Source organism: Anopheles darlingi, chromosome 2 (genome assembly GCF_943734745.1).
Source record: "Anopheles darlingi chromosome 2, idAnoDarlMG_H_01, whole genome shotgun sequence".
Classification (NCBI taxonomy): domain Eukaryota; kingdom Metazoa; phylum Arthropoda; class Insecta; order Diptera; family Culicidae; genus Anopheles; species Anopheles darlingi.
The window spans coordinates 40,405,686-40,430,915 of record NC_064874.1 but is presented as its reverse complement, the minus strand read 5'-3'; the positions used below and the strand labels follow the sequence as shown (position 1 = coordinate 40,430,915).

The 25,230-nt window shown below is 47.1% G+C and overlaps 1 protein-coding gene across 1 annotated transcript in view; it reads right to left on the bottom strand.

The window, feature by feature from the left end:
• LOC125959234 (dopamine D2-like receptor) overlaps positions 1 to 25,230 on the bottom strand; it is a 100,475-nt gene that overhangs the window by 21,058 nt on the left and 54,187 nt on the right. The window lies entirely within an intron of this gene.

Here is a 25,230-nt window from a genome sequence, read left to right as displayed (position 1 = left end):
GCAAAGTGTAGCAAGTGGGGAAGCACCCAAGCCAAGATGGGGACGCGCCAACCCCGGATTGGTTGACCGGAGACCTCGAGAAACTCACGTCGATCGATCGATCGCCAGCACCCGACTCTGACAGATGTGAGATTGCTGTGGACGGTGGAAAAGTAATTATAGACTCCCGGGCACACACACATACACACACGAGCGCATCCTGTGATGCAGTTTTCGGGGGAGTTCTTTCGACGATAGGACACTCGAGTTGGTCTCCGCCCCGGCTGCAGACATTTTTCGGGATTCAGCTTTCTTCTCACGTAATAGCCTGAGCGGCGAATGAGTTGCGGTAGTCGCATGAGTCGCCGAATCGAAAGGCTGGTTTCATTTTAGGTGTTTTTTTTTTCGTCTCTGTTGGAGATTCAACTATTAAACATATCTCACCAGAGGGGGACCCTTCATGAGCAAGGCAGGATTGTGGATGGTTGCCAATGTCCCTGGTGTCCTTTAAAGTCCCCGGTTTGCCGGTCTGTTTGCAAATGACAAAGTTTCTGAGTCCAAATAGGATTATATTCTTTATATCTTCTGCGTACATTATGGCATGGCTTTTTGCTGCATCTGTCGCTGAGCTAGAGTAGCTTTAGATTTCGAGCAAACAATGGCAGCTTAGCGTTGGCTAGTTCTGATGACTATTAAGAAGGATTAGTGGTAAGTTTTCTATTGAAAATAGGAAAAAAATTGTGAAGATTACAATTAATTTTAAATTAACCCATTTGCATAAATGTTAAACGATAGGGTACAATAAAACCTGTCCAATAATAGTTCATATTGTAACATTGTTTGCAAGCTTTCAAAAGCATTTTCCACTGGGTTGAGTAAATTTGAAAGTTGTACAAATTGGAAGCTAGATTTGATTGTTTGAACGCTTTAAATTTGACTGGGACAGTAGCTTGATGCCCTTCAACACCTAAATGTAAAGAAAAAAATTGCACGTTCTGAGCAGTATAATTCAAACTGATTTTTCTTAAGTTTGATTGTCTTTGCGACTGAACAAAAGTAAAACAAGTTCAACAAATATTGTCCAGTTCGAAGATTGCCCGAATAAGAGAATGTTTTTGATGTGCACAGAACTCGTTGCAATGATTTTAAACCAGAAAAAAAATCAGTTTCTTAGTTACCGACCGAAGAATATTAAAAGCATGCTTTGGTTTTCGTTAAAGCCAGCGAAAGTTGTGCTCGTTTTTCCAAATTACCCCCCGAAAGCAACCTTTGTTTGTGGCACAGTTTGTGACGTAACGTATTCACGCATAGCGTATTTAATTCTTCTCACAGCGTAATGGCGGTGGTACTCCTGTTTGGCGGATACGACATTCTACAATCGCGACCTGAGCTCCAACCATTTCCGGCAAACTGGTCCTTAACGGCTACCGGAAGGCCATCTCTTATGTTCTTACTTAAAAAGGAAAGAACAAGCTGCTCGTAGGCAATTCACCGAGCCACCACACGTAGACCAAACCACCACCAGCGCTACCGGCCTGGAGCACCGCCCATAAGCTGGCGATTGCCGCTCAGCGCTAAGCTACCGTCACAAAGTTTTATCAGATCCTGGAAAATCGTTTTGTTTGGAACAAAAGTACGCAACAGCAGCAGCAGTAGAAGCAGCAGTAGTCATTCGAACGGAAAATGGCTTACGAAACTGCGGTCATGGGGGCATGTTTGTGGTGGTGGTGGTGGTGGTGGCCGCGAAAGGCGGTTCGGGAGGGCGCGTCCGCTCCCACGCAACGTCCCATAAAACAACGACAACGGCGGTGGGAGCGAAACATTAGAGCAACGACACCAAATCTCATCTGATCTATAGCATCCTCTTGTCGTTGTCAGTTGGTGTGTGTGTGTATACCGTCCGGTGTCCCCGTTGTAGGACCGACCAAAACCGCCAGAACCGACCCGTGGGGAGGGGGCAGAGATAACAGCTACACCTGTACACTGCCGCGTGTCATGTTCTTTGTGTCCGAGTGCACGCAAGTGATGCTCGGGAACAGGCGGCTTATGCTGTTGGGGCGTTAAAGCCCTCTCCTGCTCCTTCTCCTCTTCCTCCTCTTGCCATTTTCCCATTTCCATTCTATTTCGAAGACACCGTTGGAAGCGTTTGCTGCGTGACTGCGTACCGTGCTGTACACCGGGACCACTGGCCAGGACCCGGACCCGAACCGGAAACGGAATCGACAGAAAGACTCGCTGCTTGTTTCACTCTCGCACATTATACCCCCCTCCCCTGTCCTGGTCCTGCATGGTGGCCATCGTACGGGAAGGTGCGAGGCACTACCACCACGTGACACACACACACACACATTCGAACACGCGGCTCACTTGGATGATTGTTCGGCCGCGAGTGCCGCTTGAGGGCCCGAAATGGGGCCTCAAAGTAATCGATCGTTGTGGCTAAACCGCCCGTAACTAATGGTACCATAATTTCCCTCGAGAACGGTCCGAATAAGGAGGGGACATGCCGCCACCGCCGCCGCCATGTTATGCTGTGATGCTGCCACCGATGGCCAGCCACTGGCGTGAGTTGTGTTCTTGTTCAAGATATCGCAAGAAAACAGCAGCGAGCAAATCCGTAAAAAATCACCTCCCACCTTCGTGCTCTTGCCACAAACACACACACACGCGCGCTCGCACGGACACAAATAACAAGATCACCACGAGGAATGGGCCGGACCAACCATTGAGATCAACGGTGACGACCACGACGACGCCACAATCGTTGAGCTCCTTCGATCGGTTTGTTGGATCGAGAACGGAAAGGCGAAGAACCATCACACGATGAGTCAACAGATCTTAGTGTGCGTTTGCTTTTCGTCCTGGAGACGCGGAGCAGCACGTTCAACGTGGGAAGAATTAATTGTGTACTGGCCATCGGTTTGCCATTTGCCAGCACCCAGTCCCCCCCCCCCCACCGGTTGCTAATGGAGGTCATCAGCCACCGGAACAGGAGGACGAAGGTGGCGTGGATTTGGATTTCGATTCCTCCAAAAAAACGCACACCACACGGTTCTCATGTTACACCGGCGCCGCCGTGACCGTTCATCTCATGGCATCCTCCGGGGGAGGGGCCGTGACGTGGATATGATTTTTGGCAGGTAAATCTCGTATTTCCCTCTAGAGCCAACGGCCAACGGCCGCTACCTGCTAATGCCACTGATACCACCGGGAATGATACCACCGGCATGAAACCGTAATGGACCTCCTTCTTCTTCTGGGCGTGGAGTAATCATCATCCGAGCCGACCGTCCAAGATTTGACCATTTGCTGCCGCGTTCTCCCGCTTCCCTCTGCACGCTTCTCTCTCTCTTCGATTTCGATTTCGTGGTGGAGATATCATTGTCTGTCCGCAAATCGCCGGCTCAGGGATCACCGCCTCAGAATACTGCTGACCACGGGAGTGACGCGTTCATTCTTCGCGCAGTAGCCTCCCTGGGGAGTTGCTCTCGGAATGGAGATACACTCGTTGTATTTGACGTTTGACGATGCCGTTGACCGGTTTTGGTCCGGTGCGGGATCGATCCGGGATCCGGCACAGGACAGCTGCCGTGGGCATCTTTTCTGTTCTGTTTCCGATGATCTCTGGTTTCACTCCACCAAATCCGCGCCAACCAACAGGACATCAATATTCGGTTTCGCATCTACCATGCTGCGCTAATGCCATTGCCGTCATTGGCCGCACCGGAGACACCAGAGCCCCGTTTCGGGGCCACTCGTTTTTTCTTCTTCTTTTTTCTTTTTAGTGCAAACCATTCGCGGGGGAAAAACGCTCCAGGATTACGTAGGGAAATTTAGTGGGGCCACAATTTATGGAATTTGAATCCCGTCCCGGGTAGCCAAAGTTCCAAAGCAGAAATCGGAATAGAAATCCAGCGCCTTCCGAGAGAGGCAAGCAGAGCGACCAGGACGACGACGATTGGAGCCCACGGGAAGGGCAAACGCTGCTGCGCTGCTGTGCGATACAATGCCGAGAACACTAAATTGGACCGTTCTCGGCTCTCACGTTCCATCCGTCGGATCTCCGTCGGTGTGTCTTTTATTAGAAGGAGCTTCTTCCTCTTTCCATTCTACTTACCAGTGAGACACTTTCGCTTCGTAGCCTTGCATGGAATGGTGACCCGGTGAATTATGTACCAATCGTTAATGTCACCGGCACTAATGTGCGAAAATTTGTGAAGCAACCCTCCATTGGCGCACCACCAATCAATTGAAGCGTGGAATGTTCTAACGGAATCCGACCGGAATTGTAAATGTAAATTTGTCCCCCCCTCCCAAGGTGATGGTGGTGTTTGCAATTGTTATCCGGCTTTTCCCGTGAGGAGGACGAGGGGTCGAGGATTTGTGCACGAAAATGGTACAACTTATTATCTTCCTGAGCAAAGACCGTGCAGCAGTACGTGCAGACGATGGTTGAAGCTTCGTTTAACAGTTTGTCAAACATAATGCTTGGCAGTGTGTAAGGGATTAGTGGCTTATGTTTTCATTGATGAAATATTATTAACAAAAAAACAACATCCCTGAAAACGGGGATTTGCTTACTATGATTGCAGCGATTACTACGGTAAAAGGATTTGTGTTGCGCTTTTCCTGAAGGGGATCTCATTTTCTGCATTCAGCATTCGCTTGTCAGCGCTTGCAGCGATCGGATCCGATTCGTCAAACGGGAAATCCATTTGCTGCAACCAATCAGTCACTGCGGTGGGCATTGTTCTCTGTGTTAAAAGGCTGCAGTAATCTGGTGAATATTATGATATTAATGAGCAACGCAGAGTGAAAGAGAAAAAGAGAATGAGACCGCGGGATGCAATGAAATATGGCACAATTGGAACATAAGAACAAAGGAAATCCACGGAAACAACATGGATTTTTATCGCTCGCTTTGATTGATCCTTCAATGCGGACGGCGTTCGTATCGCAGTGCTGATCGGAATCGATAATATGATGAATGCCTCAGCCACATTTGTTCACAATATTTGCACCGCTGCAATGATTCAATGATTTGCGTCTTTCAATTAATAAACATGATATAAGAAAAAAGGATTCCTGTAAAAAAAAAACGGGACAGTCCTTTGGACCTTTCTAGGACCGGAAAGAATGCTAATCAATCGTTTTGATGAATTAATTAACAAACATTTCCACAGTTCCAACTCCTGTCCGGTACAAGGCACTGGACGATGTTTATCACGGTTTCGGTTTCGAATTTCCATCGCGTAACGCTCGATTTATGACGTAGAAGCAACTTTGAGGAAAAGCTCAAACACGAATTATAGAGAAAAAAAAATGTCGTTTTATGGCGACATCGATCAAAACGGCCACGTGGCTGGGGCCTGGCAAGTAACGCATAATTAAGTGATTCGCGAAAGATGAGCTGTTGTACGTGCTCGAGCAAAGGGAAACCGATAGAGCGAAAGAGAGAGAGAGAGAGAGAAAGACCCATTCGGCCGCTAAAGGGCTCGGGTTATGTTTCGAACATTCAAACATTTCGCTTCCCATTCCTTCAAGCTCGCTCCTTCCACGAATACATACCTCATTACAAGGCACGAGCTGGGCTGGGGCTGGGCGAAAGTATCCAAAAGGAGAACCAATCTCTTCACCAATCGATCGATGATTTCAGTTATAAAACCGGGAAAACCGGGGAGGTGGAAAAGGCGCCCTCACCTCGTTCAGTATCCACCGTCCGCATTCGTTCGCTTCTGGCGCGCTTCATGGTTGGGGCCGTCATGAAAAATGAAGCCGTTCGCTCACTTTGCGACCAGCCTAGGCCTCCCCGCCTTCCGGAGGCGGGCGGTTTGTCCGAAAGGTTGACCGTGATTTACGACAATCTGAGAAAATCTATCAATTTTCAGGTTTCAGGAGCACCGCAACAAAGACCGTCGCCCAGGCAGCACCGTGCCGTGCTGGTACGGTTCCGGTCCGGTCTGCGCAAGCACTATTTGCGGGACACTTTTTTAAACCAGGTCGTCGGCCAGACGCAAGGCATCCCATCCCCGCGGTTTGGGAGGTTGTTGCGAAGCGAAACACCACACAGGATGAATTTCTTTTCGATCGTTCCCCGCCCCAAAAACCCCGTGACGGGGAAGAAAAAGTAAAATTTTATCGAGTTAGATCTCTCGGGCTGTGGCCTACCGCGGACCCTTGGAGGTCCCTTTTGAGCGATGAGACAGTTCGTAAGGCGAGACCCCCAAGCGGGAGGGATTGCGAGATTCCACCCCAACCCCCCCGTTCGTCTTGTTTTTCTCTTTCTTGCAGCGAGAGACTTTGAGACTTTTATTTAATATTCTCCACGGGGACCACGGGGACCACGGTACTCCACTTGCTACAGCCGCCCGAAACCTCGTTGGCCTGGCCTGGCGTTCGCTTTTTCCACTCGCCAAAAATGAAAACGAGACGAAAAAAAAAAGATGACGCACTTCCGGGAAAATTTAATTTCGTCCCTTGAAAGTTTTGATTAAACCAACCGCTATGCAGAGAGTACCAACCTTCCAGTCCTGGTTGAGAAGGGGGGGGGGGGCTTTTTTCCCTTCGCTTTCACTGTTTTCGTGGCGTACCGTTCCGTCCGTTTTGTTGGTTATCTCTGCACCAATCGGAACCGGGAGTCGCGGTGTCGGTGTCGGTGGCGTGGCGTTCCGTGGCGTGGCGCGCCGGATTGTGTTACTTAAGAGCATAAATATTTACGGTGCGGTCTACGGCGGCCCCGGGAAGTTTTTATTGCTTCTCAGATTTAGTTTTGATTTTTGCGCCCCAAATGTTAATTGCTTGTTTTGTGTTTTTATTTTCGGTGTTTTCTCGGTGTGTGCTTGTTGGTATGTCGGTTTATTAGCATAAATGTGATTATTAAGTGATGTGGTTAGTAGGAACTAAAACGAATATATTTTCACATTATCCGGGAGCGTGAAAGTGAGTGGTTTGCTCTTTTAAAAGATTAATTACTCAAAGACATCTACTTCGCTTTATTACATTTTATAAATATTCTCATTTCGAACGTTCTACAGCAGCATAATTTGTAATGAGCTCTACCATGGCTTTATCTCACTCTCTCTCTCTGTCTCATTCCATTTTTGCGTTTTCTGAAAAGCGTAAATTAAGCCCCAGCCACCAGGGTCGCTGTTGTGTGATCGATTGTCAATTAAATAATTGAGAACATCGCAACCCCTCGGTTCTTGCCGTTCTCGCTATTCGGGAAATTGGTTAGCAATACGGGTGAACTGTCGGTCCCCCTTCTCCGGTATTCCGGGCATGGCGTGCCCGAGACCGGCGAGGCGAGCGAAGAAATCTTGATTAGAGGCTGGCTGGCCGGTTGGATTTACGATTGAAGTGCTAAATTAATTACGCCGTAAAGTTCGCTCGGCAGTTCGTATCATGGGGCCACTGTTGGGGTCTCGATGCTTTATCAAGATGGTCAGCCCCTAACGTGTTCGCCTGAAATTGCTGCCCGTTGTTGTTGGCGTTGGTTGTTGCTTCCTTACCAGGCGTCTCCATCGAATGGAGGACGCAGTTGAATGATTGAAAAATTGGAAGCTCGACTCGATCTTGATTGTCACTTGTTGGAGCAAGCAGAGAGCCACTAGAAAGAATGACAATCACATTCAATAAAGGTTTAGTCATGTTTTGATTTTTTTCTTTAATTTGGTTGATTTAAAATCTCACTGGGGTTCACACTCTATAATGTTTTTGGGATATAATGAGATAAAGTTACATCAATAGCAACACAGCTGTCACTATCGTGAGCAGCTGCAAGTTCATATCTTTTAGGGAAAAAATGTCGCAATTTGATCCGTAATCAGTGTAAAAGTTCACGATTATTCGGATTAACTTTCACCCCCAGCGATCGCTAATGCTGAGCATATTTCAAGAAAATATCATCACCATTACCATTTACCCTCAGCTTCTGTAATACCTTCACAGAATGTGATATTAGGATATTTTCTTGTTTGTAAGTACGAGATCGTTACCTTGTCCATACACTTTACTGTGTGCAAAAATATGCGGCTCCATATGAGGATACAACATGGCGAAGGTGAACGTGCCGCGTGCTGCTAATGCTTCTTGTCCAACAGATTTTTAAGCACCCCGCAAAACGCATTCATTTGCAATTTTTGGCCATTGCCTTACGGGCCCACGGGCCCACATCATCTTACACGTGCTTCACAAATTGAGTTACCTAACTACTGGTGCCTAGCTTGGCGAACGAGTAAAAATTTAATCTTTATGACTGTTCTTCCCCAAAACTTTCTGTTCCACCGTGGAACCAGCAACCCTTATACAAAGAAAAATGAAAACTGACGCAGAGCAAAGGGCAACGGGAAAGGCCAGTTCAGTTTGGAGTGCTTGGAAAGCACAAGGCACGGGCACTGAAACGCTGCGCGAGCATATTATCATCATTGTCGTCATTATTAACAACATCATCGCTCGCAGTGGATGGTAATGGGTGAAAGTTAAGCCCCGGCCCTTCACGGCTCTACCTGCTGCTACTAGCTGGTGTCCACAAAAGTACCCCCAATCTGTTAAGAACGGAACAGCGTTGCAAAACCGCCCAAAAAAAAGAGAAAGCAAACGCAAAGTCAACGAGCATAAGGGCACCACCGGCGGGTTCAGCGGCAAACCGGATGTTCTCGACTTGCCAGGGAACAGAACAGTCGTAAAACGCAAGAACCAAGTGCGTTCTGTGCGGACCAGGACCGGGACCAGCCTGGCGATACCGGGGAACAGCTCCGTAATCTAAATAATTTACAACGTTTCGTTGTTCGTTCGTTCGCACTGAAAATAACGCACCTTTAAGAGGGTTTGGTTGGTTCCTGCGTTTGTGGCCTTAAGGTGGCTTCGAGCCAGTAGCTGCTGGCTGCATCGGACCCGAAGGAGTGGAACCACCGTAGCAGCAACCAACCTTGCGTCCCGTTCCTGGTCCACTTTAACCCTGTTAATGCTCGACAACGAGGTTATAAGGACTTAGGAAGGGTCGGATGATAGAGCAACTCGATTTCAACAGCATTTGCTCTTCATCAGCACCCTTTCAGAGCAGGTCGTCGTCGGCCCTGGAGCGGCCCCGGAGCGTCCCTGGAGTGTCGTTCTCGATAGCCCACTCCCAGGTGCATGAGGGAATGGTAATTCATTTAAAAACGTTCTACATGAAGTTAGATATGTTGATTTGCTAATCAGTTTTAAGTCTTCTTTAACCCAGAATGTGTGGACGAGTACGTTCTCGGATCACCACAGACACACACACACACACACACACACACACACACACACACACATACACAGACCGCACTGCTGAGCCTATATGCAAATGTACTGCATAGAGTCATTAGTATAAGAACGCCCTGACAGAATCCATTAGGAAGCTCTCTATCTTTTTGCCGTACGAAGACCATTCCCGCTATCATTGCACTCCGGCACCAAATTCTCCTTCATGCGCCATGTTAAGTCACGCGGCTTATCGCCACACCGTAGCACTCGCACTCTGGCTCCTTGGTACGTGACAATGTCATTGACGTTGTGGCCACCGTTGCTGCCTACGACGACGATGACGACGACGCCACCGTGTCTTGAGATGATGCGAAGTCTTTTCGTAGATAATCGCTGGAAGATTGTCAATTATGTTTATTGTTATGCTATCCCGGGAGCTGGTTTGCTGTTCGCCAGAGCGTCCGTGCGTCGGTGTGTTTCCGGAGATCATGCATCCTTATCTTTACCGCGACAGCGACACAAACGGCACTGTCACGACCGTAGGAATGATGATGAGCTTGCCTCCGTGGTGGCAGTGACATTGTTGTTGGCTGGGAAAGATATAAGCACCTGCTCTTAAGACCTCCATCACCATGCACCACCACCAGAAGCAGCAGCAGCAGCAGCAGCATCAGCTAGTCACGATTGTTGTCGGGTGCATAATTGCCAACGTGCTGACGATTGTTCGTTGATGTCGACGTCGACGGTGGCTTGCCACTAGCGCTTACTTTATGTGCTGAGTGCTTGCTACCTTCGTGCCTCAACCGTTGCAGCTGACTGCAATGTCCCTTGGAATGTGTGTGTCTGTATACCATTCAAAGCAGTTGCTTCTTGCCACCGACATTCTACTGGCATTCTCTCGGCAAACCATCACTTTACAACCGGTAGCAGCCAGGTAGCATCGTTAACCTTTCCTTTAATTCCTTCTGCTCTCGAGCAGGAGACGCATGCTACGATCTGCTCGATCTGGCGTTCATAATTTCATCGAGGTTAAATTGAAGCGCGCCGCAATCGCGCGATGCTACGATCTCACTGTGACGAAGGAGCACCTTCGTTTATCTACCGGAATTTCATTGTGCATACAGTGGTGTAGCATCGAGCATCTCCTTGACATTTCTGCAATGATGATGTGGTTAGACCGTTTCCTCTAACGCAGCAGCAAACCTCGGAACGGAACGGGAAACGCGAAAAATGTGGCATCGCGGTTTACCCTAAGATGTGGATGTGAAGATGGCACTGGTAGGAATCGGATCCTGCATTCTGATGACAACAATTGATAAGACAATTCACCGCAAGAGCGAATTGGATGCGTGGTAGCGGCAGCAATGCAAATGGTGAGGGTAACGGATTTTCGGGTGGGGGACCGAGAAACCTGACGAGAGAACCGCAAGCGATGCAGCTTACGGTACGACACTTGCAGACAGCAGCAGCAGCACGTTAGCGGAGTAGTGCTACGCCTTTTGCCTTGTCAGCCACAATTTTGTGCCACCGCAAGGGCCTGAGTTTGATCCGTTTGCTTCCTGATAAGTGAAACGCGGTTCCCACAGAGCGGTTCCCAACTTCCGAGAACTGCTGTCGACTGTGATCTGATTAGCAGGCCCTCCGGTTGCAGCTGAGTAGCCTTTGGATTCGGATGTGGGCTCTGGCTCTTAGGTGCACCATATTTTGCGGTTCACTTTCACGATTGCCCTTGTGGTGCACCACCGATTTGGAGGCGTCTTAGGCATTCTTGAAGCGAGTGTGTGTGTGTGTGCAGATGCGGTCCCATATGCCATGGTTTGAGTCTTCATTAGCCACAAGGAAAAAAAGCCAACGTTAGCAAGTATCGAACTCGAAGTACAGATCCGGCTTCGCAGCTTCGAATTCAGTATACGTCGATAGATACTGTAAGAGGCATTTCCTTGCCTTTTCTCGCAAGATGCTCTTAGCTTCGAAGCAAACTTCTTTTGAATATCTGCTACTGCTTCCAATCGAATGCAACGCGGTAAAGTATCGTTACTTTTTCAGAGCGTTCTACTTCCCACAAATCGCTACAACGCGCTTTGCTCGAGGAAACCATTTCGAGTTTCGAAAGTATCAGCAAAAATGGTCGAGATCGTCGGCAAGCAGGCAATAAACTTACACCGATATGAAACATTCTAAACAACGGCACGCGTTCGGCTTCATTGAATTCTCTGCCATAAACCCTTGGCGAACGGAAGGAGCGATTACGGATTCGGATCCCTGCCTTGTGCACACCATCTGCCATTCTTCTCACGGGGGCCATCATTCCCGCGCAACACCGCGGTGAATCTGAATCATCTGCTGTGTTCCGTTGTTGGATACCGCGCCCCAGACTGAGCCGCCGGAGCCGGAGAGAGTAAGAATTTAATAATTCCGGGTGCAATGTGGAGCAATAACAACATTTCCTTATTTTAAACCGTACAACAAACCATGATGAAGCATATCCCATCGCTGGGCACGAGCAAGAGCAGCACAATCCCGAATCCCGATCCCCGTTGGCATAAAAGTCTCGTTTGTTCGTCTCGGCCGTTCCCAGGGCTCTGTATAGGGGTGGGTTGGTGGGGGTGGCATCAGCAAACTGGGTGGAATGTTATGACATTCGTCATCTACCCAATGCAGCCCTCGCGTTGAAGCAAATGCTCTCGGAAAGAGCATAGCACTAGAACCGACCCACCCATTTGTGTTGGAGTCCGGGAGTCCCGGGACGGTGGTACAGGGAACTCATCTCATTTTGTCGCTTTATTGTCCTTGCTCTCTCATCTCATTACTCTGCGCAGTCTGCGGTGTCGGTGCGGACGCACTCACCGCTGCACTGCCGCTGGTTAAACAATGTACATAAAATACTAAAAGCGATAATATGCGCCTGTGGAGATGGTTTTGTATTGTGGCCGAGCAGCACGTCAGCACTTACCGACCGAGGATGCGGTGCGGTGCGGTGGGCTGAGGCTCGCATCACTGACAAGAAGTGACACCGTGGCATCGTAACGCTTCGGATAACAATTAGGTTAAAAGGGGCGCCCCCTTTTCGCTATTCGCTTCCGTTTACAGGGCACTCCAGGAGCATCGATGTCAGTGCGATGCGATGAAACGATTGCGATGATTAAGTGCAGAACAAAGTAACCATAGTATGACGTTTAATAAAAAACAGAAAAAAACTACACTGATGTTAGAACGAAAAGGGAGGGAGGGAAATGTTAATCCAAGAGTGCTTCTGCAGCGTTGCTAAGAAGTCTTTCCGCATTAAAAATAAATATCTAAAGCAATCCAGCATCCATCCAGCAAATAAGAAAATGATGATAAAGCACAGCGTTGCTGTTGTCGCATGGTAAATATGCAGAAAAGAAATAATTGCTTTGTCTTTGTCAAACATCAGTATTGCATTGCCTTTGCCACGTTATCTGCTAAAGAAAGATTAGAAAGAAATCTTTTCCATGTTCGCTGGTATTGTTTGCTGGCATTTTTATGGCATGGCTTAGTCTGGTTTTTGGTGTACCGGTAAATACCGTCTTGTATAGTGTTGAAATTGCAGCTATTGTGATTTGATATCCTTTCCATCAGCAATTTCACATATCATTGGCATGTACTGCCATTCATAAGGCATTTCTGATAATACACCTGGTGCTCATGTCATTTCTTAGCTCTCCCATCTCGAATCGATCGTGTTTCTTATCATCCATAATCGTTTGGAATAATCCGAATCGAATGCTGGGGATGCTTTCTTCTGTGCCGTCAACGAACCCAGTTTCATCATCAGAACTTATTCCAAGTTCGCCTCCCCTAGCTCACATAGCATAATCCGTGAAACATGATGGAACACCCATCCCATCGCACCGAACACAGCGTGATGATCGCTGCTGAGAGCACCGCAAACAGATAGTATGACAGGTTCCCGCACGCTCACTAATGCTCCCAAATAAAACCCAACCCCCCTCATACAGGATCGACTTAGTGCCAAGCCCTCCCCTTGTGTGCGTGTGTGTGTGTGTGTGATATGACTCGACACACAAGTAATGTCGGCACAGGAGCAATGATTTGGACCCGGTGGACGGAAGACGCAGAGAAGAAAGGTTCATTAGAAAAGATTTATGATCAAAAGTGTGCAACTGAAATTGCATTCCACTTGCACTTCCACGCCGGGAATCATGTAAATTGACGTCGCCCGGTCCCCGGTTTTCATCCACCATATCTCCCTTGGTAGACGGCGCACCAGACGAAGACGACAGCGAGTGAGATGGATGTTACGCTTTGTGGAATTTGAGAAAATGGAATTGGATAACGAATGTGGAGCAGGGGCAGGATGAGAGTGGCGGGCCGTGTTACTTTAGATAGAATGTAACTCCTGTTGGTGATGATGATGGTGGTGGTGGGAAAACAAGCACATAAACGTACCGATGACATGTAGAGACGGGGAAGTTTTCGTCTGGCAAAAGGAAAAAAAAAGGAACCTCCGACAAGTGTCAACACTGGAACAAGGAAATGAGGAACCTCCAGCAATGGCACTCGGCGGCGCTCGAAATGGGCGGTGACGAAATGGTCGTCAGTAGCGGGAACAGCTTTCCATCTTTGGACCGGTTGCCTTGGACTGGTGTGATGTGCTTTAGAAAACCAATTCCTGAAAGTTGTCACAAATTGTCGGGGATTTGGCTCGTTTTTTTTTGTGTGTTTCCAACTAACTCTGGGAGGAGTAGAGCAATAGAATGTGTTGGAATGGTTTTGCGCTAAAAAAACGCCAACATCCAAAGGATCTTTGCATCGAAAAAATTAGAAGCATTGCATTTTAGTATAAACATTTATTGAATGTACACAATAGCAGCATAACGAGAACGATCAAAATTCTCATTAATGTTCCCATCGTGCATGAAATGAATTTATTTCACATCGATTTTCTACTTAATCAGTTTGATCAGCAAATCATTTGAAATCTACTGTCAGAATCTCTATCGAATCATTGACAGTAAGGCTCTTATATGACTACTATTTTTTTTTAATCTTATAGCGAAAATATAATGCCCGGGGAATGGAATTAATCGATTCGTATTAAATTCAAACATTTTAGTATGTTTCTTATTCCACTGATAATCTTTTCTAATAAGCAAACTCTTTGTTTTTGCAATATATCATTTTTCAGTTGTAATGAAAACGATGGACTGAAATCTAAGGATGTAATGATGAAAAATAACCATAAAACTGTACACACTGTGCGTGTCTATTGTAAGAAATAAGGATGACATTTGACTTCTTCCGCTTATTACTTTTTCTGTCGAGTTATTTTAAGAGTAAGATGTATGCCAACAAACCGAAGAGTATTGGAGAAGTAAAAGCAAATATTAGAGCGTAAATTGCTGCGATTATGTTCGAAGTGCTGTCAAATGCAATGCAAAATGCCCAAGTGTCTGAGTGTCAACAAATTGTCAGTAAATGGCTATGTATACCTTAAGGGAACCATGTTAGCTTTCAAAACTGGCTGAGAAATGGCAGAGTTATACAACATTTAAGTAGGCCCTGTCTAGATGGTGCGCACCTTGTGTAAACACCATACTTGAAATAAATATTGCAAACCCCCAAAAGACAGTTTACCGACAGTAGAGAAAATTTCTCCCCTGTACAATCAGCTTCTTATCTGCAAAGAAAGTATTTAAACACCCGCTACACAGTGAAATGCTCCTCCTATTCTTCACAGCATGCCAACACAAACTCACTTAGCATCGCCAGACGAAGCTCGAAATCCCCATGCGCCAGGCACGATCAATAGGCCATCATCCACCAAAATTGACCGAACAGATCACGCGAGTACCTTGATACTTGCTTGGCAAACAGTTTAAAGCAGTTTTCTCCCGTTTTGACAGACACTCCCGTCCAGCCGCCACTGGCCGGATTCCTCTCCCCTATTACTGCCCGGTGACAATGTTCTTCACCATTAGCGATCCCCCATCCGGCCTTAATCTTCTTTTGAAAGCCGCTTTCGCGTTCTACCGCGTTTTTCCGCGCCACCGAACCGACTCTTCCACTTGTCTCTGCCAACGACCAACGCACCAAATCCCCTAGGCCGGCAAATCCGGCACATCGTTCGCCGGGCCGGCTGTTTGATCAGTTCGCAATTTTGTCACAATTGAACTCGTCACTAACCGAAAGTGTTCCGCCGTGTGCCGTGTGTTATCCCGCCGTGATTTGTGCTGTGCTCCACTCCACTTACATATGTGTGCGCAACGAAGCTTCACAATGTGTGCCACCACGGCAACAAACGGGGAGTACCCCGGGCCCGGGCGTTATGGTCGATTGATTTTTTTATATTGCTTTTCCCAACGGTAAGTCACGAGGAGGAGGAGGGGCGTCTGCGCCATGTCTGGCGACGTGTAAGCTCACGCAAATCGCACCGGAACCGAGAAGCCGGATTTTCTGTAGCTTTTCCGTAAAACGGACCCGCAAAAGTCCCTACGTGTATGTGTGGCTGTGTCTGCGATCGAGTAAGAAGCAGGAAGGGATTTCCATCCATTCTATTTTTTTGGGCTTTTTCCACTTTGTGCCACCGACTTTCGGTTGTTGGGTCTTTGGCCGTACCGGTAGCGGAGGTTTTTGGCGCACTTCGGTGCGCGACAATGCAACCAGTGGTTTGCCTTTCGTTATTTCGAAGCCATACTTTGCATAGGTCATGTGACAGATGGCCGAAACACTTTCATTCACGTTCATGTGGTTTTTTTTTTGTGAGCGGGATTCGGAGTGCCCGAGCCCGATGAGGGTCGAAGGCACACACAAAAAAGGAAAGACCGTTCCGTGGTGCCGGAAATGGTTTAAGATTCCACTCGGGTTCGGTCCCTTGAGCCTTCCCTCCCGGTTGATGGATCGATTCCAATTTCTCATGCTTGCATGCACCGTGGTAGTAGTATCGTAGTACCGACGGCCCTTGCCTCGTGTTACGGGTCACATGAGACAATTTCAAGATTAAAACGCCTCATGAATCTGAAGATTTGCAAGGGTCCCAGGGGGGGATTCGACCGAAAAAAGGAGCTTTTCTTTTGGGTTATTTAAACATTTTATTAGGCGGCCACGGTAAGCTATCGATTTATTAGATGTTAGAGAATTGTGTCAGTGTGTGTCCTGTCGCACTTCAAATGCTTCCTTCCTCTATAGGTGCACTGGCTATGATAGCTACTTTCACAGTAAAGATACATTTATTGTTTGTCATTTGGCAAGTTACTGAAGTATATAAACGTACACAAAAGCAACCGTTTTTGCAACTTGCAATACGTACATCGCCAGTTCAGTCTGTTAATAGAATATACTGTGTTTGTTCATCAGAAATTAATAATAATGAATTGATGGATATTTCAATAACAATTTTGATTAATTTTCATTTTTGTCCCGGCCACGAAAACATGCTGTCACTTAAGGTGTAATAACTTTGCCATCCAACCGACCAAATCTCGTGAAATTTTGGCATGAAATAAGCAAAGGATTTACCTTCCAAACAGATATATCCACATAAATGTAGCGCCTCCAGAAATGTCCCTATTGATAAATTCCTGTTTACTTTGCGACAGACTGGCATAATATTCCTATAGTCGACTGACAACGCCTCAAGGCGGGAGCTTTCACAGATGCTGAGCTGTAAATTTATCGTAAAGCATGTTTCTTTACACTTAACCGTTTCTGACCACCATAGGGCTTAAGAAAATTTATTGTAATCCTATAACAGCCTTACAGTAACAGGCTTATAAGTTACCAGGTCAAGATCATATTAGATAACGAGCTGATAGCGATTATGACAGCAGATTTTGGAAAGGATTTGATAACATGGTTGGTTAAGTGCTAGATCGATTCGAAATAAATTTCTTTCATTCCATACACGCTCATGCACGATAGCTACTTTATTTCAACAGCAACTCTTCAGCTCTTAACGCTGCTGCAACTTTTAGTGCTTACAGTTGTTATCGTGACCAGACACCTTATCGCAACTGAAATGCCAAAGAGCATTTGCGATTGCTGTCAGACGCCCAAACAGTTTCCTCTCGCGTCAATTAGCGTAATGATGTTCCATTTTGCACACACACACACATTTTATGCTCACCGGCCATATAAAAAGGAGGCAAAAAACTTCTCGAATAATACCGAGCTAATTATTGAGCACTGATGGGGTGGTGGTGGTCCACTCGGTGGCCCTCGAGTGCACGATCATAAAGTCATCCCACCGGTAATGCACCTTTTAGAGCACACTGTCACTGTGTATGCGGCGGTGGGGCCGTTAATGTGAAGCGAACACCACACACACACACACACAAACGGAATGTGCGTGACGTGATTGTTGTGAGACCGGGTGGGACGGTGGTTTTTGAAACTCGTTTGCTCACCAGCCAGCGGGTCCCGGAGCTTTGCAAATGGTTCGTATAGTGTGCCACACCCAGCGGGCGGTTCCACTGTTCTTTCGACTTTCCGACCGTTGACGACGCTGGAGCAGGGAGTAATTTATGATTTACGAGACGGAGCTTTGGCTAAAAATCTACAATCACTACCCTGTGGGGGAGGGACTGACCAGCGCACGCCAAACCAGGGCCAGAAGCAGCTTCTTGGCATGGCTTGGCTTGGCTTGGCGCTCTCTCTATCCCGGTTACTTGGACCGGTGGTCCCGAACCATGGATTACAGTGGGTCATATTTTTCTCTACCGCTCTGCCCGACCACCATCTATCTCCATCACATAAATAACGATGCTATAGTGTACAATCCAAGTAGTCCAAACGGGAGCAACGGTTGGCAACAACATTTTTGGGCAACGACCAATGGGTCACAGCGGTCACTCCACGTACCCGTTCCAGCTGGGTTGTTGGATTGTTTTCTTGGTCGTCAGCGCAGTCATCGTTTCTTTTCCTTCCAAGTCCCTTTCTCCTCCCTCGCAAAACAAACGGAGAGTGATTTCTCCAGCTCCGGGACCATGATTCGAGTCCATACGACTCCTTTCGGCCATTCCGTTTTCAGTTCAAGCAAGGGACTCCCGGGGCGGACGGATAAGCAATGGTAGCGTTGCCTCTGCTCTGCCAGTGCCTCTTAAATCCTTGCTTCATTACGTCGAATACCGTGTACGTATCCACGGGACGAGGCCGGCCGGGGACAACCTTCGTCAATAGCGCCGGGGATGGGAGCGCAAGTCGAACAGGGCGGGGGACAAAGTTTTGGTTTTATTTTTCCTTCTGTTTCTGGTTTTTGGAAGAGAAACGTGGGGTTTTCTGGAGGACTAGAAAAGAAAAATCGCATGAAGGAAATCGAGGAAAAAGGGGGGGAGCAGCAGCTGGTGGTGGTGGTGGTGGTGAAGTTCAAAGGCAATAATAATAAAATGAAAATAATGTAGCGTGCAGCACAGAGCACTTGTTCGGTATGTTGGAGCATACCATTCCCCTTTTGTTTCCATTCCCCATTCTATAGCTGGATGATTTCTCATGACCGCGTCCTTCATCAGACCCGGATTAACATCAAACCCGGCGCTGTTTGTTGGTCTTAAAGCCCCTCGAAAAGATCGATGGTTGGAGATTTGTAAAAAAAAACAGAAAATGGGATGCACCTCCGCAACTGGCAATACAATTATCCATAATGAGCATTGAGCGCATGGAATCCAGGACATTCTGTCCTTTCAGGCTGAGTTAATAATAAACTCTCGAGAGGTCATCATCATCGAACGGTCACTAGCGCACCCTGGCATTGGTCATGATTCTCCAAAGCAAGAGCAACAACAGGAATTCGTATCCTTCGCTTACTGATGAGGCGGGGTTCAATGCGAACACCTCCTCGTCCTCCGAAGGGGCATCAGCATCAGGGATTCATTGAATCATAATCTCGAGGCCAGCGTTTGCCACTCCCTAGAACCATAAAATGGAGGCCATCTGGCAACGGAACGTCGTATGTCAACCGCCAGCAGCAGCAGCAGCACCGGAGCATGACCGCCCCTCCACAGAACCCGGTATGGATCCTCCCAACGAATTGATGTAAACGATTATTAAATTATTACCGAAGCAAGGATCTTCCCGGGGGCCAACCGACTTCCTTCGCGGTTCGCAGACCTTCCCCGCCCCGGGCTGTAATCTTTATTGGCCGTTGGATCTATTTTATGAATTATAAATTACAGGATAATTGGACGCGGAACGACACGCCTTCGCCGGCCAAAGGACACCGGGCGAGGAATTGATTTACACACGGTATGCTCTGACCACCGAACGGTCGGTGAGTGACATTACGACGACGACGACGACGACGATGACGGCCATCGCACGATTCGATAATCCGAAAAGGGCTGATCCATGCGAACTACGCGTTGTTACATATAAAAAGGATTAGCGAATGGTATACGAATTGCCGCAGGAGTCGAGCGTGCTTCTGGAGGAACAGATGCGCCATAAAGCGGCCGAAATAAGCAGGGAACTCGAGTCGGGAGCGGAGGAAGGTGTTGATGTTCCGTGCGTGATGGTCCAAAAAATAATCCGAAATCACTGCCCCCGCAACGTAACGCCACGCAACGCAACTCAACGCAAATGTCATCTGGTCCGATTTATGGGCGGAAAAAAATGCGTCTCCCCATCTGTCAAACTCGGGACAGTTTTCCAGTGGGAAAATGTGGGCAAAATGGCCATTCAGAGTGGCGGTGGGACGTACGCCTCCCGTGGTGTTCGAAAGCAAACAGACCAACACGCCACCCTCGGAGAGGCAATGAGCACGCAGCTCGTTTTCTGGCGCGGGGAAGGGGGATTAATTTGTGGTTCAAACGTGCAAAGTGCCTCGCGGGGCCACGTCTTCGCCCGGAGGCCGCGGTTCGAATTTGATGTCCTCGTGGTGAACAGAAATCAAAGCGCACACCAAATGGCCGTTGTTGGTGGCAGTTAAGGTAGCGTGTAGATGGACATTTGCTCGGTCGGTTCGTCTCTAATCGTCTGCCATGATGGACGCTTCGGACGATTGAGCAATGCATTTGTGTTACTTGGAATCACCGATTGGGGTTGCCTCGGGGAGATGTAACGATCAGAAGATGGAGAAAGTGGATGCTAGATGAATTCTAATTTCGCGCCGCGTACACATTCGTGTTTAAAGCTACGGCTGCTAAGCAATCAACAAGTAGCTATCCATCCAAGGGGTATCTATGGTGTCAAATTTTTTAAGGCGCATCTGCAAAATCTGTACTTCTTGCGTTGCCCATCGTAGCTTTCTGCTGTTACATCTGAAATATACAAATCTATACTTTCTTGTTTGATCATAAGTTTATCCAAGTTGCCCTGTCGTGTTTTTGTTTAAGTTTCAAATTTTCGATTTTAAATCGCTTTTTGAACTTGAAAACATTATGCTTTTCTCGATTATGCATTGTAAAAAACAATTTTTACATAACTATGAATAAAGTGGCAACATTTTTTGTGAAACCTCGATAGGGCTATCTGGTTAAATAGTGTGCAGATTATGTGTTAAAAATTTGAAATCTATCGGTCTAGTTGTTTTTATGCTTCGATTAGCACCGAGTTTGAAAACGTAGGATGTGAGAAAATCGCTTTAAAGTAGCTAAATGCATTAAGCCATTTTTTGCCATTTGAAAGGCAGACTTTTCAAAAATCTATATATTTGTTCGTGCTGCCTAAAAAAAAACATAAAAAATATATAGATTTGAAATACAAATTATTAGAAGGAGATAAGGCGTTAATAACAACTTGATCACACTTCAACATCCGAGTATTTCGTGACAGTATTGACGTGACATTTGTATCCAACCCAACTATGTAGCTTCAATTAGCATAACTTCAATCATTTCTATGCTGGCTTTAATTTTCCATTTCCTATACCTCGTTTCCTCGAGCATTTCCCAAAAGGAACATTTATCATCAACATCAAACCAGAATAATTAAGCAAACCGGAACAAACTAATCTGGACGCTCTTTAGACTGACTTACGGGGTACAATATTATTACAGGGCAGCACAAACAACGACCATGTTATCATCTGGTTGTCACACTCGCCACTCTCTAATCCCTAATGCTGTCAATAGTAGAATGCCTTTCGGAACATTGGCTCGGTGGCCCAGTCCTGGTCCCCATCTTCATGCTGTCACTGTATTCAACATCGGGCTGAAGTTAGCCGGGCAAAGAGGTAATTACTGCTTGTCCTTTACCCTTTACCGCATTTACCCGATGAAGCACATTACGCCCGCCCAGTTGGGAGTGTCTGGTGACAAATGGGTGTGAAGTTGTGATAAATTGGAGTCATACATTATTTTCACAACTTCTCATATCGGACAACGGACGGACAACACGGCTCGGTAGTGCCGACTGACCGGTCGGTCGGGGCCTTACTAGAAGCATGCCAGCGACGGGAAGGATAGCGACAAACCCAACGAAAAAAAAAAACAAAATTCTCATCTCCATAGCCGCCCTCTTCACTCCTGGCTGTCATTTGTACTTCTGTCCATCTTGGATCCTTCCGACTGTGGATGGAGCAAATGCAGAAGCCGAATCCAAGGCGGCCACAACAGAGACCAGAAAAAAATAGAAAAGAAGAAAACTATACCCGAAACGTGTTTGGGTTTTTGTGTGGAAGGCCGAAAAAGCTTTTCTCGTCCTTAATTCTCCCTTTATCAGCTCATTCCGGTCCGGGTGTCTGTGTGCGTGTGTGTGTGTGTGTGTCCGGGTCCGGGGGTTTTGCGGGATTGACTTGAGGCGCAGGCGAAACGGAAGCTTCTCCTTCTTGGAGCTGTCGCTTGGCGGGCCTCTTGCCCAATCTTGTCTCACACGCACGGCACCAAAGGGACAGAAGGAGCCGGGCGGGGTCGGGGTAATATTGTCGGGAATTAGAAGCAGACCGTTGTCGCAAAACCCGACACGCTAGTCGCTAGGGCCGGGGCCGCAAATAATACGGTCGTTCGAATCGACGACATAAGAATGAAGTCCCAGTGATGCGGCTTCCCCTCGCTGCTCACCACCCCTACCACCATCACCCTCCCTACAATTCGCCATACATTACCGTCTTATGGCCTACGTCCGGTGTGATGATAATGGGAGATCGCATTTGGCCGTGTGCTGGGGCGATACCGCATTGGTGCCTTGATAGCCCTGAGTAGCCTCCGGTCCCGGAGCCCGGAGCCCGTCGGTCGTTGGCCGGGTTTTTCTGCTTTTATTAGAGCGCCGGGAAGGGAAGACCATTGCAAATGAGCCGGGATCAAATCGAACGTAATGTACCCACAAGGGGGCATTGAAAGTGTGGATGATGTGCGTGCCAAAGTGCGTACGTCTGTCTGTGGTTGCGACATCGATAAACATCATCGAGCCGGTCGGAGTTTGTTCCCGTACGGATACGGGATAGTACGCACTATTCAATGTTCCGTGCTATATACACAGCATTTGTGAATCCCCAATGAAGTGTTAAAGGTTCGAGATAGCAAGCCCATTAGTACTTGCATGACATGTCCGAAGGCATAACCAGCGTCCACCAGCGTGGACATCCGGTCTGTGTTGGTGGTGTTGTAGTTGTCGAATTGATTCACTCCAAATCTTCTTACCTGCAAATAAAGATAACGCAAGTTTGGTGTTAAGTGTTGCATTTGAATCAATTATATGGTGTTAGTGCTCTGTTGAGATATGGAATTTAATTTTTGGGACATTTATTTTTCTTGTTTTCATGATCCTTTTAAGAATATTGTGATAAATTGTTAGCTCAATCGAAGTATCGAAGAAAGCTACGATAGGTACCGAAATATGGTGCATTTTTTGCAGACTCGTCTTTTCAAATTTGATGCCAGATATGACTCTTTTTTACAAATCTCACCCCAAAATAACACCGGATTTTCTTCAAAAGTCGTAATTTATGATATTGGTCACTCAAAAAATTAAAGGTTGATAGTTTTCTGAAGTAAAGTCTTCAAAGATGAGCAGTTTTAACGTTAACGGAGTTACCGTGATAATCTTATAATCTCACAAAAAATATCAAATTGTATGCTTCAAATGATCCACGGCATAGTTTTTGAGAAATTTTCCCAAAAATACTACTTTAATTTTTATTATTGTTTAATATACCATTCAGGAGAAAAAACAGATAAACGAGTTGTTAACAAAAACCATTTAAAACGAGTCTTGTTGAAGCCTCCTCCCCTCTTAAGTGGGCTACACACGCACCAATTATTGATCAATGTTTTAGGTAACTTGGATATTTTTGTAGCGTATTTTCTAAACACTTGACTCTGACATGAAAATATATGGTAGAGCCCGAGTACTCTAAATCAATCAAAGCAACCTAAAATATATTGCGCGTCCGTAGACCTGATTTCCGGTATTTGTCATTAGAACTGTTGAAACTGTAGATCAGCATGCTAGTAAGACAATGATTGGATAAATTTCTCTGAAGGTCCGATAGCAAATACCAACTGACTCTTATCAGAAGAGCCAATCTACACCTTCGCCTCTTGCTTCCATCGAGCAACACGCTACACTAATACGCAGGACGCTAGTTTGAGCAAAACGGATCCGCAGCACCATGAACCTTCTCATCCCCCGGGGGAGAGGCAAGACCACGCTCCCTCCCCCGGGTGCACCCCGTCCCTAATAGGTAAAAGTTAAAGATTGTCGCACCTTTTTGTATCCCATCAAGAACTACTTATCCGATGGTTTATCATCCCCTTTGTATTCCCTTTACTGGTTACCGTGGATGGAGAAAAACTTTTCTCCGCATTTGGGTTTTTTTTGTTTTGGAGGGAGACGAAACAGTATTCACCGTTCGTTCGCCACCTGACTAAAGTGGTTCCATCGGTGCCGTGCGAAGTAGCCCACGATGCGCCATGACGGTCCTCCATGACCAGCGCTTCCACGAAGGTAAGGGAGGCTTCTCTTCGGGAGTTCCAGAGGGCCCCAAAGTGGATGGTAAACAATCAATATTTAAGCCTTCTGTCTCGTATGCTCACTCGTTCGCCGAACGAACCAGGCAACAGTAAGATACTCCCGAAAACAACGAGGCCTAGGGGCGAAAAGGAAGAAGGTGAGAGGGAAGCGGGGGTGACGCCGGTGCTACCGACGGTGAAAGATTTCCAAACTTTTCCACTTTCCATTCCTTCCGCTCGGTTTGATCACTCGAAATCACTCCTCGGGTCCGGGGAGATGGACTTGTTTTTGCGCCGCTCGCTCACACTTAGAAGAAAGTGGACGGGACCAACTTTCCCTGCCGAGGAGTGGCCTTACAAAAGTCCGCCAAGAAGGACTCCTTGGGGAGCAAGTGCTGCTTTTTGGATGATAGCAAACCTGCAAGGAACTAGGAGAACCGAGTAAAGGGGACCCTCTTTTGTGTTGTCTAGTGACTTCGGCACCCGAGATGAGAGGTTTCGCCTTGGCGCACAAATATGCCAACCCAGGGCCCCAGGCGGGAGTGAGATCAGGATCGTGGAGTGTGAAATTGTGTTACATAAACGCATCCCGATGGGGCGGAACAAGACGAGAACGAGGAAGAAGAAGATGCTGCTGAAGATGTGCAACCCCTTCGGTCCGAAGATCGATTCGGTTTTGGAACGCCACTTTTCGGGAGAGGCTACTCTCTCCAGTGAATACATCAGCACCGGGAGCATCGCCTTTTTCACGCTAGTTCTTCTTTCTGTTGTTTCCGTTTTTGGACAATTGGATTACACTATTGTGTTTGGCCAAAGTCGAACTTGTCCTGTCACTCTAACACCGTCCAATTACAGATACAGAAACCGAGAACCGTTTCGACCGGGGAAAACCCCGAAAGCCACACTAATGACTCGAAAGGCTAGAGAAAGTTTTAATGCTTGCCACATTATCGATGGCAAACTCTGGACCCGGGAGACGGAAGGAACAACAACTCCCAAGGAACTATAATAGACAGAACCGGGGGGGAGCAATTTAGATTCCATCCTGAACCCGAACCAGAAGCATCCTCCCGGTAAGATTCCTTGCCGTTGTTTCACACTCAGTTGAATGCCGTGCTCAATCAAAAGTACAGCTCTTCAAGATCCCTTTCGTACCGGT